We start from the raw sequence: 13,794 nt of genomic DNA, 5'->3' as shown, positions 1-13,794 counted from the left end.
CCTTTAATTCATTTCTGTTTAAACTAGTTCAGTCATGGCAAGCTATGTAATGTGTGAGGTTCAGAGCAAAATGAAAAACATGGGGTCCTTTGTTCAAAAGGCAGAGAAAAAGTGCCATATATCCTAAAATATAAAGCTTTTTCTGTCTTGCCATCTCTCCTTCAACTTGTCATGATTTTTCTATTTGGTTTTTAATGTCATTCTAAGTAAAGAAAAATTTGAGTTTTAAATTATTAGACTGAATTTTACCATTCATTTTTATATTGTGCATTGCCATTTATAAATGTAAATATAAGAGCATATAACTCATACATGGGAGCACCAAAATTACACAATTCATATTTCATAGCTTGTGCATGCATATATGTATTTCATGCTTATCAGAACTGTGTAAATGCTGCACAAAACCAACACAGCTGTTTTTATTTCCCTTCTTGATAGGCACACATCCTACTAACCTGAGTAAGGAAGGTCTGAAAGGAAAAGCAGCTATGGATTGCCCTACCAGTCCCCTTCCTTCTGTGGCACCATTTTCAGTGTAAAAGGTAATGCACAAGTAAGAAAGGGTATGGTAGGTGTTTTTTTGCTCACTTTATTAGGATGCCTTGCCTTCTTTCTACAACTGAAGCAAGTTCTGGTTCCAATGGAAAGCATAGCCTCTTGGAGCTGTCAGCACCTCTGTTAAATCAGTCATAGATGTAATATGCTTATCTTGTACTCACTTTGTGACTTCAGAGTTCTTATATGTCATAGGTCCACCAGAATCCTATGCTTATGAGGGTTCATGAAGACTGTATACACACAGGGTGGCAAGGAAGAAAGAACGCATCCATTGCCTCTTCTGTTTATGTATATGATGCATTGTACCACTGGACTTCATTTGTAAAACAGACATTCAAACATAAAGGTATTAAGATTTTCAAAATGCGGTTGCAGAGCATTAAATCAAGCACTGAGCCCTGTCTGACTGCACAATTAGCATACCTGTGAACTTGACCCTGTGTTCTCTGTTTCTCCAGGGGCTTTTCTTGGTATTTTGAATGAAACAATTCATTGTGCAGGATATTTAACATCCCTGGTCCCTGGGAGTACACGCCACTGTGACAGAAATGCCCCCAAAGAGGAGTTACTGCTCTCTCTGAACTAGAGTGGACTCCACTGTCTACGGTCAGGAACCGTAATCTTACAGATCCAGGGAAGGTCTTGTGTAGTTTTTGATAGTGATTCTCAAGCAGAGCAAAATATATAGTCAAGTTAAAAAAATGTAAAAATTTGCATATCCGGGATAGCAGAATTATAGTGATTTCCCCCCATTGTCAGAAAAATGATACCACCTACATTGGTGATGAGACAGATATTTGGGATGAAAGTTTAAATGTGATCAGTGGAGCCCGGCTGGTGGTGTTCAGTGGTTGAGCGGCAGCCTGTGAACCAGGGTGTCATGGTTTGATTCCCGGTCAAGGCACATGCCCAGGTTGCAGGCTTAATCTCCAGTAGGGGACTTGCATGAGGCAGCTGCTCAATGATTTTCTCTCATCATTGATGTTTCTATCTCCCTCCCCCTTACCCTCTGAAATTAAAAAAAAAATTATGAAATAAAAATAAAGGTGATCTGTGGGTTTTATGTGTCACATACATATAAATGGTAATTGACTCCAGATAGATGGCAATTTCTGGCAGTTAAGAAAAAGAACAGAGAACCACAGAAAAGCCGTGGGAGCCATCTTACTTTCATTATCAATTAGCTGAAGGGAATGGAAGCCCTAAGTAAGTAGGGCAAACCCTGGAGGCAGTTTCTATCAACTCCAACCACTCTCATAAAACTTTATGCAGGTTTCCACAATTTATTCAAAGTACCTGCCTGGGTATAAGGTATACACATAAATATGTATTGCCTGAATGGTAAATAAAGCATTTTTGGCTAAACGAATGGGGTTTTCTCTCTTTTTTTAAACTAAAGGGAAGCCAAATTAATCATTGTGGTGTGAGCTGAATATCTCTCTGTTCTCATCTTTTTAACCAATTAATCTTCTCAGTTACAAGGAGAAGCAAAACTTATTTAAAACAACTCTCAACTCTCCTACTTCCATAAATTATCAGTAATAGTTTTAAGGGAGAGACCAATGAGCCTATAAATTAAAGATGATGTTTGAGGAACAAAAAATGAAAGAAGCTTTTAGAATAGAGCAATATTAGATCTGATGCTTAAGCTCTCCAGGACCCTCATTTAAATATCCTATCTAGAATTTGTAATGGAGCATTTCAAGTGGATTATGGCTAGGAAGGAAGAGACCAAACACACAGAGTAATGTCCAATTAAATTCCCAAATCTCAGAAACAAGGTATCTATATAGAGCAGCATATCTCAGAGTAGTTTTCCCTGTCTCCAAGGCCCACTGCACTTTTCACAGTTTAAATCACATTCCAGGAAGACTTCCACAAATAATCTTCGTTATTTTTAAAAAATATGTTACTGATTTTAGAGGGGAAGAGAGAGAGAGAGAGAGAGAGAGAGAACCATCAATCGATCACTCTCCCACACCCTGTTGGGGGACCGGCCCTGACTTGGAATCGAACTAGAGACCTTTCTGTGCATTGGATGATGACGCTCAACCAACTGAGCCCACACCTGCCAGAGTAATAATCTTTGTTATTGACAGTGAACTCTTGAGTTTTGATCCTCATTTTACATACGTATTCCAGGGGTCAGGAAAGACTATGCTCAGATGTGTAGATACAGATCAACACTTACATTTCTTTACCTTCTCAATAAAATGTATTTTTTCAATCTTAAAAAGTTTTAAATAGAAAATGATTAAAATATATGGGATCACCCAGCCAGTGTAGCTCAGCAGTTGAGTATTGGCCCAGGAATCAAGAGGTTGCTGGTGCAGTTCCCAGTCAGGGCACATGCCTGGGTGCCTGGGTTGCAGGCTCAATCTCCAGTGTGGGGCTCTATCCCTCTTCCTCTCTCTCTCTAAAAAAAAAAAAGGCTATAAAAACATTTTTAAAAAGAATATATATATATATATATATACACACACACATATATCCTATATAATAAAACCCTAATATACAAGTTGACAAAACAGCAGAATGACCGGTCGCTATGACATGCACTGACCACCAGGGGGCAGGTGCCCAACACATCAGCTGCCCCTGTTTTGGGGCAGCTCCTGTTTTGAGCATCTGCCCCCAAGAGGGAGACAACCAGAGGCAGCAATTGGGGGTGGGGGGTAGTTGGAGATGGTGCAGGGCTGGCCAGTGGGCAGCGCCAGGCTGCCAGCCAAGGCAGGTGCCAGCAGGGGCCCCTATTGCCCCACCCACCAGTCACCCCACAGATGGCCCTGATCGCCAGCCAGGCCTAGGAACCCTACCCTATTTATTGGGAACAGTCTCTTAGATTTAAAAATTAAAACCTGGTAAGGCTACTCTAACACTGAAAAAACAGGATAATGCAGCGATGACATACGTGGACTCTGGCTTTCACATTTTGTGATCAGCCCTGATTCTGAAACTTATAACTGTGTGACAAAACCAATTACTTCTCTCTGCTTCAGTTTTTCCACCCATAAGATGGGGGAAATGGTACTAGTGACTCAGAAGGTTCATGTTATGAACTACTTTTTATAATCAGGGTAAAAAAATGTAGCTGCCCATACAACAGCAAGATGCCTTTCACCTGTATGAAAAGTATGGTCACTGGTGCATGCAGCGACCCAGATTGCAAGAGGGATGTCCAACTGCCGGTTTAGGCCCAACATCCTCTGAAGGGTCCTGGATTGTGAGAGAACGCAGGCTGGGCTGAGGGTCCCCTGCCCCCGTGCATGAACTTTGTGCACTGGGCCTCTAGTATGTATATATGACACTCAGATCCATCCAGAGGTAGTCATTAACATTTTAGTCCATAGTTTTTCTAAAGAATTTTTCTAGAAATGTATTACATAGTAGAAATAATGTCCTTTTGCTTTTACATTACAGCAGAAGTTGAAAATTAAAATTCTTCATATACATTTTTTAATCGATGCAGACTATGCTGTACTGTGGACATAAGCTAGTTTACTGTTTTCCCCTGTTGGCCAACAACAGAATGTTTTACATCATTATAAATATCCCAGCATTTGCTCCATTTTGGGTCCTTTCTCTTTTTTTAAAAACATTTTAAAAATATGTTTACTGATTGTAGAGAGAGAGGGAGAGAGAGAAACATCAATGTGAGAAAAATACATCAATTGGTTGCCTTCCACACATACCCCAACCAGGAATTGAACCCTTGACCTTTCAGTCTATAGGAGGATGCTCCAACCAACTGAGCCATCCAGCCAGGGCCAACCCTTACCTTTTCAAGGAATATTTATAGTTCATTATTTGACAGCATCAGTTCCTGGTACATGCCATGTTTCTCCTCTCCAAAAGAGAATTGTATGTGATAATCTTTCTGCCCAGTTTGCTGTTCCTCTCTTCGCCTCTTTTTGCCCAGTTAGTTTATGCTGTAGATTTTAGGTCAAAGGTCACTTCTTCAGGAAAGCCTTTCTAAACTCTATATTTGATTATGGGACCCAGTAACATACTCTGATTGTACTGTGTTCCTTTTTCTATAGCACTTACCTCTGATTTTAGTAATCAATTCAGTTGTGTATTATTTGATTAATTTCTCTTCCTCCCTTTGGACAATAATCTGGATAAGCAGTGATTTTAAGGTTGTTTATAAGGCCTATTAATGTGATCTCATTCATATCACTGACTAGATGGGTAAAGTTTGAGATTAAAATACAATTAGTCCAAAAATACATATGTGGCAGGCATTAAGCTAGGTGTTGGGAATATACAAGTGAGAACAGCAAGCATTGCTTTATCCTTCATGGTGCTTATAGTCTGGTTTGGCAAACTTTTTCTGTGAAGGAACTGATAAATATTTATTTTTTTCATGCAACATGGTCTCTCTCACAACCATTCAACTCTGCTGATGAAACACAAAAGAGAACATCCTATATAATAGAAGCCTAATATGCAAATCTACTGAACAGCAGAATGACTGGTCGCATGATCCGCACTGACCACCAGGATGCAGACCCTCAACGCAGGAACTGCCCTCTGGTGGTCAGTGTACTCCCACAGGGGGAGCGCTGCTCAGCCAAATGCCAGGCTCATGGCTGGCGAGCACAGCAGCAGTAGCGGGATCCTCTCCCGCCTCCGTGGCAGCACTAAGGAGCAGCGAGCGAAGCAGTAAGGAGCAGCAAGCAGGCAGGTGGTAAGGAGCAAGGGGTCCCAGAGTGCAAGAGGGGTGTCCAACTGCCTACCATACTTTTAGTAGTGACCATAATTTTCATACAGGTGAAAGGACTGCCCACAGGGGACCGGGCCTAAGCCAGCAGTTGGACATCCCCCTAGGGGTCCTCAACTGAGAGGGCACAGGCCTGGCTGAGGGCCCCACACCCACCCCCAGTGCACAAACTTTGTGCACTGGGCCTCTAGTCAATAATTCATAAATGAGTGTGTCTGGGTTCTAATAAAGCTTTATTTAAAAAACAGGCAAGGGAGTTAGATTTGACACATTGGCTATTGTTACTGACCCCTGGTCTAGTGGACAAGATAGCCATTAAACAGATGAGTTGAGATGATGAATACTTCAAAAGAAAAGGACAGGGTGCAGTATAAGGTCACATAGCAGGGATGTCTAAACTAGTTTAGGGAGAGGAATAAAGACTTAAAGAACATGACTAAGATTTAAGAAAGACGGGAGTTACCTGGATAAAAATAGGGACAACAGGCTCAGTGAAGACCTGAAGCATAGAAAGAGCAAGAGTAGGAAGAGATTCCTTCTTGAGCTTGACAATTGATAGAGATGAAATTGCATAAGGATATAGACTGAAAAGACAGACTCAGAGTATTGAAACATTTTCAGAACCAAATACTTCCCTAAAGGAAGGGATGACAGCAGGAAAGACAGAGAAAGAACACTCAATGAAGTGTAGTGGTAGTAGGAAGTAAGACCTTGCGGATACTCTAGCTTCCTCTTCCACCTGGATGCATAGGATATGTAGGTTGGGAGGTATTATTCTGTGGTAACCTTAGGGAATTGGTAGATTTTCTGAAGGGTAAGATATAGTAGGGTAGAGAATGAAAATGTGGTGAAGGAATCAGAAATAATAAAGATAGGAACACATTGCTGTTATATAGTATATATAGTATGTAGTAAGTGCTCAACACTTTTTTGTTAAATGAACGGAAGGATAACAATATAAGAATCCAAGAGGGAAAGGGTTTCAATAACAAGTTGGTTAATAGTTTAGCATACTTAAAAAGGCTATTGATCAAGGCTGGTTTCCTTGGCTATCTGGGAAAGGATTCAGGTTAAGCCACTCTTGATGTTCTAACACAAAATAAGCCTGACCTCTAATTCCTACCTCTAGGAAAAGCTGACCTGGTTCTTTTCTTCCCTCAAGATTTCAATGTCACTACATTCCCCAAATAAAAATATAAAATTAGAATAGGAGCAAGATTTTTCATAGATTACAGTGATACTAGCTCAACTGTTACTTCTTTTCTGTCACCTATATTAAATGTGTATTCTATTACTTAATTCTAAATTTACTGTACTGTTGTTTCCACTTTTTATTAACTTCTTGTTGATATCTATAAACTGTTACTTTAGATACCGTGGGTGATCTAAAAAATGTAAGATATGGCTCTGGTCTCAAGCATTATGTAACTGACCAATAAGGTATAAGCTTCTTGACATTAGAAATCATATATTTGACATTTTCCTTTTTTCCTTGCACAATAACAGACACATGGTAGTACTGCAGAAATATTTTTTCCCTTCCCTCTGCATTGCACCATTTGGTAGCCACTTCTATATGAGTTGGACGAAACATGCCGCTTTCTGAGGCAGTCAATGACATTCTGAAGGTATTAGTAATTTCAGCTTGTTGAAGGTGGAAGTTTTTGTAAAGGTCAGCCTGTCAGTAAATAGCATGCCACCCTGTTCTTTCAAGATTATAAGAAACTTATAATCAGGGAACTATACCCAGTTGTCTTCATCAGATGTATTTAAATCAGATCTGGGGTGATAAGGTATAATTTACTTTAAACACATTTATTTCCACAAATCTATGAGAGCAGGGAACTGAGATTTTTCTTGCCTGTTGATTTCACTCTCCATTATATTTTAGCAGAGAAAACCTAACCTTAGGATGAAAATGTGAAGCAGAGATTCTTACCAAGTCTGAAAAGTGGAGCAAAGACTAGTCTTCAGAATTAAAGGCAACTAGTTTTTCTTAAAGCTGCTACTTATTTCTGCATTTGTATGAATTGTTTTTAGAGTGAAAGCTCATAGGTAAGGCAGAGCATTCCCTTTTTGGAATATACAGTTGCCTTTACAAGTCATATCCAGCCTTTTAAGACTAAATTTATTAACGACTGACACACATGACTTACAGTCTTCTTTTTACCTTAACTCCTGCCCTCATACTGAATGAATTCATCACCCAGGTAGACAGCCCTCCAAGCATCAGCCTCAAATTTCCTTGACATGCTGTCTCCAGTGATCTTCAGCCACTTGCTCATGTTATCTCACCCTGGAACTTGTCATACACCCAATCTGTTTCACCTATAACCTTGTAAATGGAGCCTTCATATACTCTGTCCAGAGCTTCCATCCTAGCTTTCTCACTCAGTTACTTCCAGTACAACCACCCTCAGTTTCCTGAATCCCATTTCCAGTGCTCTTCCCACTCTTCTTCAGCCGTTCACCCTTCTCAGATTTCTATGGCTTGGAACCTCCAGTCCACAGTTTTCTTTCTTCTCCCTATCAGCCTTCTCCTGCCTTCACTTCCTTTGATCTCCAGCTGCATTCTATTTTAAATTACTTTACCACTCTTGCCAGGAACCACATCTCCTTTGCCTTGTTGATTTCTAATCACTAATCTGGCAAAACACCAGCTCTAACTGGGTGCCTATACCCAGATTGCTATGTGCACCCAGACAGAAAAAGTAACATTGCTGTGCAGATTTGGCATTTAATACTGCACAGTCAGGACCACAGACTTCGGTTAGATCACTCTCCATACTGTTGGGAAGAGAAGGTTATCCTTATAATGTATTAGTCTCTACCATCTGAACCTCACATTCGATATGCCAAGGCAAATTAATATTTGATCAGTCAAAAAGAACATGTGTCAAACATAATGGAATGAAATGATAATTAAAGGAAAATCATTCCTAGGGATATTTACCCTTTTCAGAGAGGCTTTTGTGAATCCAAGTAGACTTTTAGTTGTTGTAACTCACGCCCAAGGGCCTTAGGCTCAGCTCCCTTTCATTCTTGCCTTTCCCATTTTCTGCCTTCCCTCATTTCTGACCACACAGATTTTATAAAAATATCCTTTCCCTCTTGTTTGGATGGGAACAATGGTGGGTACTGTTAGGAGTTTCCCTACTTACCTGCTCTGTGACTTTGGGCAAATTACTTTCTGAGCCTCGGTTTTCCCATGTGTAATATACAGAGGATAATATTGGTACCTACCTCACAGTGTTGTTGTGAGGGTTGAATTACATATATTAAATGAGTTAATACCTTAGAACTGGTAAGCACTCAGTAACTGTAAGTTATTATTTATCATTTAGAGGCAGCTTCTCTATTTCCTAAAATACATTTATTCATTAAGAAGAGTATAACGATGAAAGCTAGGAGCTATTCCATTGATTGGATGTAAAAAGCAGACTTTTAGAATTGCAAAAGACCCAGGAAATTATTTAGACCATTGGTTCCTGACCATTAACATGCTGCAGAATCCCTTATGAAATATTGTGTAGCTGTTGTTATCCAGGCCCTCCCTGCTCACATCTACCACGTCATCATGTCCATAGGCAATTCCAGTGCAGTCTTTCCCACAAGAATCACTGAAATTTTATGTCTTTAGCTTTTATGATGAGGAAATTGAGATTAGAATAAATGACTTGCCTAAGACCACACAGAGTAAGTGAGATCCTGGCTACCTAGCTCCTTGCTAAGTATTCTATTTTTCTATATCTCTTGCCAAATATATTAATTTTTAAAGGCATTGATATGGTAGTTTATCCTCTCAGTAATATCAGTAAGAATAATATAGACTTTAAAAGAGTACATAATTCAGCATTTAATTTAATTTCAAAATAACACAATTTATTTTACAACCCATGCAGAGGACTATTGCACATTTACAATAGGATTTAAAGTGAATTTTGCTGTGCTTTTTATGTGGACATTAGTCTTTGCCACAGTGCTTGCTAATTAGTACAAGGAAACACTGTGTGTGGCAGACAGCTGCTCAACCCAACCTCACACACTGACAGGCAAACAGATTCTGTTTAGGACAAGGTAGCTGTAGAAATTAAACCCTTTAGAGCGCTCAATAATAAAATAGGCATTTCTTCTATTTAGGATTTCTTGTTTTACATTTTTAAGTTTTGGGGGTTTTATTTAGAAACCTGTGTAAAATATTCTTGGGATTTTTGCAGTCTATGAACAGAACAGTTAATGTAGAAAAGTCAGTGGTTATTAGGTATTGTGTTCTTATTATAGTTTTATTGATTGTTATATCAAATGTCTAAAAAATGTAACAAAAAATTCTCGAGTTTTTGTATTTGGTATTGGGTACTATGATATTATAGCTCTTAAATATTTTCTCTTTATTCAGAATCTAGAGCAGTGGTCGGCAAACTGTGGCTCGTGAGCCACATTCAGCTCTTTGGCCCCTTGAATGTGGCTCTTCCACAAAATACCGACTTCTGCTCATGGGCCACGAAGTTTCAGTCGCACTGTATGCGTGTGCCCGTACGTGGTATTTTGTGGAAGAGCCACACTCAATGGGCCAAAGAGCTGCATGTGGCTCGTGAGCCGCAGTTTGCCGACCACTGATCTAGAGGAAAAAATGTATTAGAACTTAAATGTGAACTTGTGCAAATTTGTGAATCAGATTAAGGTGACAGGGCAGAAGCAAGAAAATGGAGCTCAGATTAAATCTACCTCTCAAAGTAGGTCTATTTATATTTCACTGTATTTGCTATTACTGTATGTGTGTTTCTTTGCTAGAAATGATAAATTGCTACCAACCCATTCTGATTCTTAGGCAACTCCATTTTACTAACAAACCACTTATTTAGATTTGGTAAATGCTATGTACAAGGCCCTAAAGAAGTCCACCATCCCAGATCCCCATTAGCTTATTAAACTACTGTTGCTTCTACTGTGTCTTTGCCTGATTCCATACCCTTTGCTCTATACTTCATTTCAGGTTCAACCTTTGGATCTTTTTACTTGATACTTATTTTTGACTTCATAGCATTTTATTGTCTGTTTAACCTGATCATCTTTGGTTTAGACTCACCTTCCAGATCCAAGCTGCCAAGTTTTATACCCATTGATTTCAGCAGTTCAGGAATTCCTGGCATAGCCACTGCTGCTACCCCAAGGGAACCAGTCTCAAACACTAGCCCCATGTTATAGACATCCATTTAGTCATCTGTTCAATAGACTTTACTCATCACTACTATGTGTAAGGCACTAAACTTCTGGCTCTTAAAATCTGGTAGGACAAATAATACAACTGTACAATGATAATTTAAGAGGTATGTATTTAACTCTTATGAAGTATGTATACAAACAAGACAGTAACAAAAGCTTCAAATAGATACTTAACCAGAGAGTTAAGGTGTATGGGATACAAGGGAAAATGACCATAAGAATCTGGGATGGTGGGTCATGGATTAAAAAAAGACTGAGAACATTTACAGGTATAACTAGGCTTTGAATGTAGGATAGGATAGACTCCATGGGAGAAAGACGTTCCAAAAAGTGGAAACAAAACAACAAAAGCAGAAAAAGTAAGTTATGTTAAAGAAAGCTTATTCATCTAGATTGGTTGACAGTATAAGGAGTAGAGAGAGCCTAAGAAAATTGGTTGGAACCAGGTTATGGAAGGCTTTGAATACTGTGGAGTTTAGAGTTGGCAAGCATGTACTGGGAGTCGGAAGGTTTTGAGCAAATAATTGGCTTGATTTAGCTGTGGTATACAGGAAGGATTTGGTAGTGAGAAGAAAGGCAGACAGAGATTGCAGACCAGGAAATCACTTAAGAGACAATACAGTACATGTATATCTTGTTTTATTGCGCTTCACTTCACTGTGCTTCACAGATGTTGCATTTTTTACAAATTGAAGGCAGGACCCTCTACCAGCAAAAAGATTAATACTTGCTTTATTGTGATACTCACTTTATTGTGGTGGTCTGAATATGAACCCGAAATATCTCTGAGATATGCCTGTAATATAAAGTAGGGAAGGCCTGGAGATGAAGACTTTATTCATTTCATTAAGTGCCAACTATGAGCTAGGTGCTGGTGATAAAATGAGGACTAGGTCCTTGTCATGAGGGAATTTTTATTTTTATTTTTTTAATTTTAGTATGTTTTTATTGATTTCAGAGGGAGGAAGGGAGAGGGAGAGAGATAGAAACATCATGATGAGACAGAAACATCATGATGAGACAGAATCATTGATTGGCTGCCTCCTGCATGCCCCCTACTGGGGATCAAGCCTGAAACCCAGGCATGTGTCCTGACTGGGAATCAAACCATGACCTCCTGGTTCCTGGGTCTACCCTCAACCACTGAGCCACTCCAGCCAAGCCATGAGGGAAGTTTTAGTCTAATGAGACATTGATCTCTTAAATCAGTGGTTCTCAACCTGTGGGTCGCGACCCCTTTGGTGGTCAAACGACCCTTTCACAGGGGTCGCCTAAGACCATCCTGCATATCAGATATTTACATTATGATTCATAACAGTAGCAACATTACAGTTATGAAGTAGCAACGAAAATAATTTAATGGTTGGGTCACAACATGAGGAACTGTATTTAAAGGGCCAGAAGGTTGAGAACCACTATAAGGCTCTTAGAGAGGTCTCCATGCAAAGGGACCACTCTGACCCTACCCTTGATTACTAAGGTCCTCATTTAACCATGAGATGTATTCTCTGCTTTTTAAAACCACTTTTCCAAATGAGTCTCCTAAGGCAAAAGTATCCCAACTACTTGTACATAAAGAAAAGCAATTTTTTTTTAACTTAAAACAAGATAAGAACATTACACCAGACAAGGCAAAGAAGAAAACGACATGTGTTTTAAAGAGATAACGGAAGATGATGTGGAGAATGACTTGGAGATTAGATTAGGGGCTAGAAAACCAGTTAAGAGGTTATTGTAATAATCCACCCACTTGATTATGAGAGCCTGAAGGATGAGAGTATGAAAGAAGAAGAACCTTTAGTGGCTACTTGCACCGTAATCCTTTCCATCACTTTTATCTGGCACAACTGAGGGATGGGTAGGGGACTCTCACTTAAAATTGAATCTTGAACAGAAAGACTCAAGAACACAAAAAAACTCTTTGCTTCTTCAGACTTGGAGGTAATGCTCCTACTGTCAAGTTGTCTCTTTCCTGGTTCCTTTCTTATTTGGAGCATAGTTTACCAGCCTTCCCATCGATTCTGTGAGCTCCCTCATAAATTCTTGCTTTTGCTTTAGTTGGCCCAAATTGGTTCCTAGGGCTTACAAATAAAAAACTCTAGAGATCTACCAAAGAACTTGTATGCATATGTGCATAACCCATGGACACAGACAATAGGGTGGTGGAGGCCTGGGGGTGGGTTGGAGCCAGGCTATGAGGGGTCAATGGGGGGAAAAGGGAGGCATACATAGTATGTACTACTTTCAACCAAGACTAAAAATAAACACCTATTTGACCCTGTATGTGATGTTTGAGACACCTGTGGATAACCAAGTGTAGACTGGTAGTTGGAAATAAAACTGGGATAGTGGATCTCAAAGGGTGCATCAGCATCACCTGAGAAGTCGTTAGAAATGTAAATTGTCAGGCCTCACCCCAGATTTACTGAATATGAAAGTGAGGCCCTAGCAATCTGAATGTTAGCCTTCTGGGTGATTCTAATGCATGCTATCTACTTTGAGAATCAATGAAATTAGAGCTTAGAAGGGAGATTGGGGTGGAGATAAATATGTGTGAGTCAAATATATGATAGCTGCTGTTGGAAAAATGAATAAACTCCCAGAAGAGTGAAAGAGAGAAGGTGAACCCCTGAAGTAGATGAAACAAAGAAATTGAGATGAGTGCAATACAAGTGAGGAGGGGAAAATTTAACTGAGGTGTCAGATGATCTAGTTTCAAGTACTGTACAGAGGCCACAGTGGATGAGGACAGAGCTAAAGCTATGGGACTGACCATTAGGTTTTTAAGACAATGGTTCAGGTAACAAGAATAGGTGGTGAGAGAGTAGAGGCCGAAAAAATAAGGGAAACTTTTGCAGCAGTTTAGAAGTGCAAGAAATTTGGGATAGTAAGGCCAAGAAGAGGTTTTTCAGGATAGATATTTCATTTAGTTTTTACTGCAAAACAAACACTCTAAAACACAGTGGCTTAAATGAGTTATTATTATTATCGTTCACATGTCTAAGAGTTGACTGATCTCAGCCGGGCTTGCTTCTGCATCTGCAAGCCTACTAGGCTGGACTCTGTTTTATTTACCTGTCATCCTCCTCCTGTGACTACCTGGCTTGTGTGGGCATACATTTCTCATGGAGATAGGAGAACAGTTTTAAGAGGACAAACAGAAACTAAACTCCATATTGACACACAGGCACTTCTGCCTCATTCTATTGACCAGAGCAGATCATGGTCAAGCCCAGATGCAAGGGGTAGAGAACTAGAATTCACCTCCTTCATGAAATTTCAGAGTG

Source organism: Myotis myotis, unplaced genomic scaffold (genome assembly GCF_014108235.1).
Source record: "Myotis myotis isolate mMyoMyo1 unplaced genomic scaffold, mMyoMyo1.p scaffold_m19_p_7, whole genome shotgun sequence".
Lineage (NCBI taxonomy): Eukaryota > Metazoa > Chordata > Mammalia > Chiroptera > Vespertilionidae > Myotis > Myotis myotis.
The sequence above is the reverse complement of the archived record's forward strand: the minus strand, read 5'-3'. Positions refer to the sequence as shown.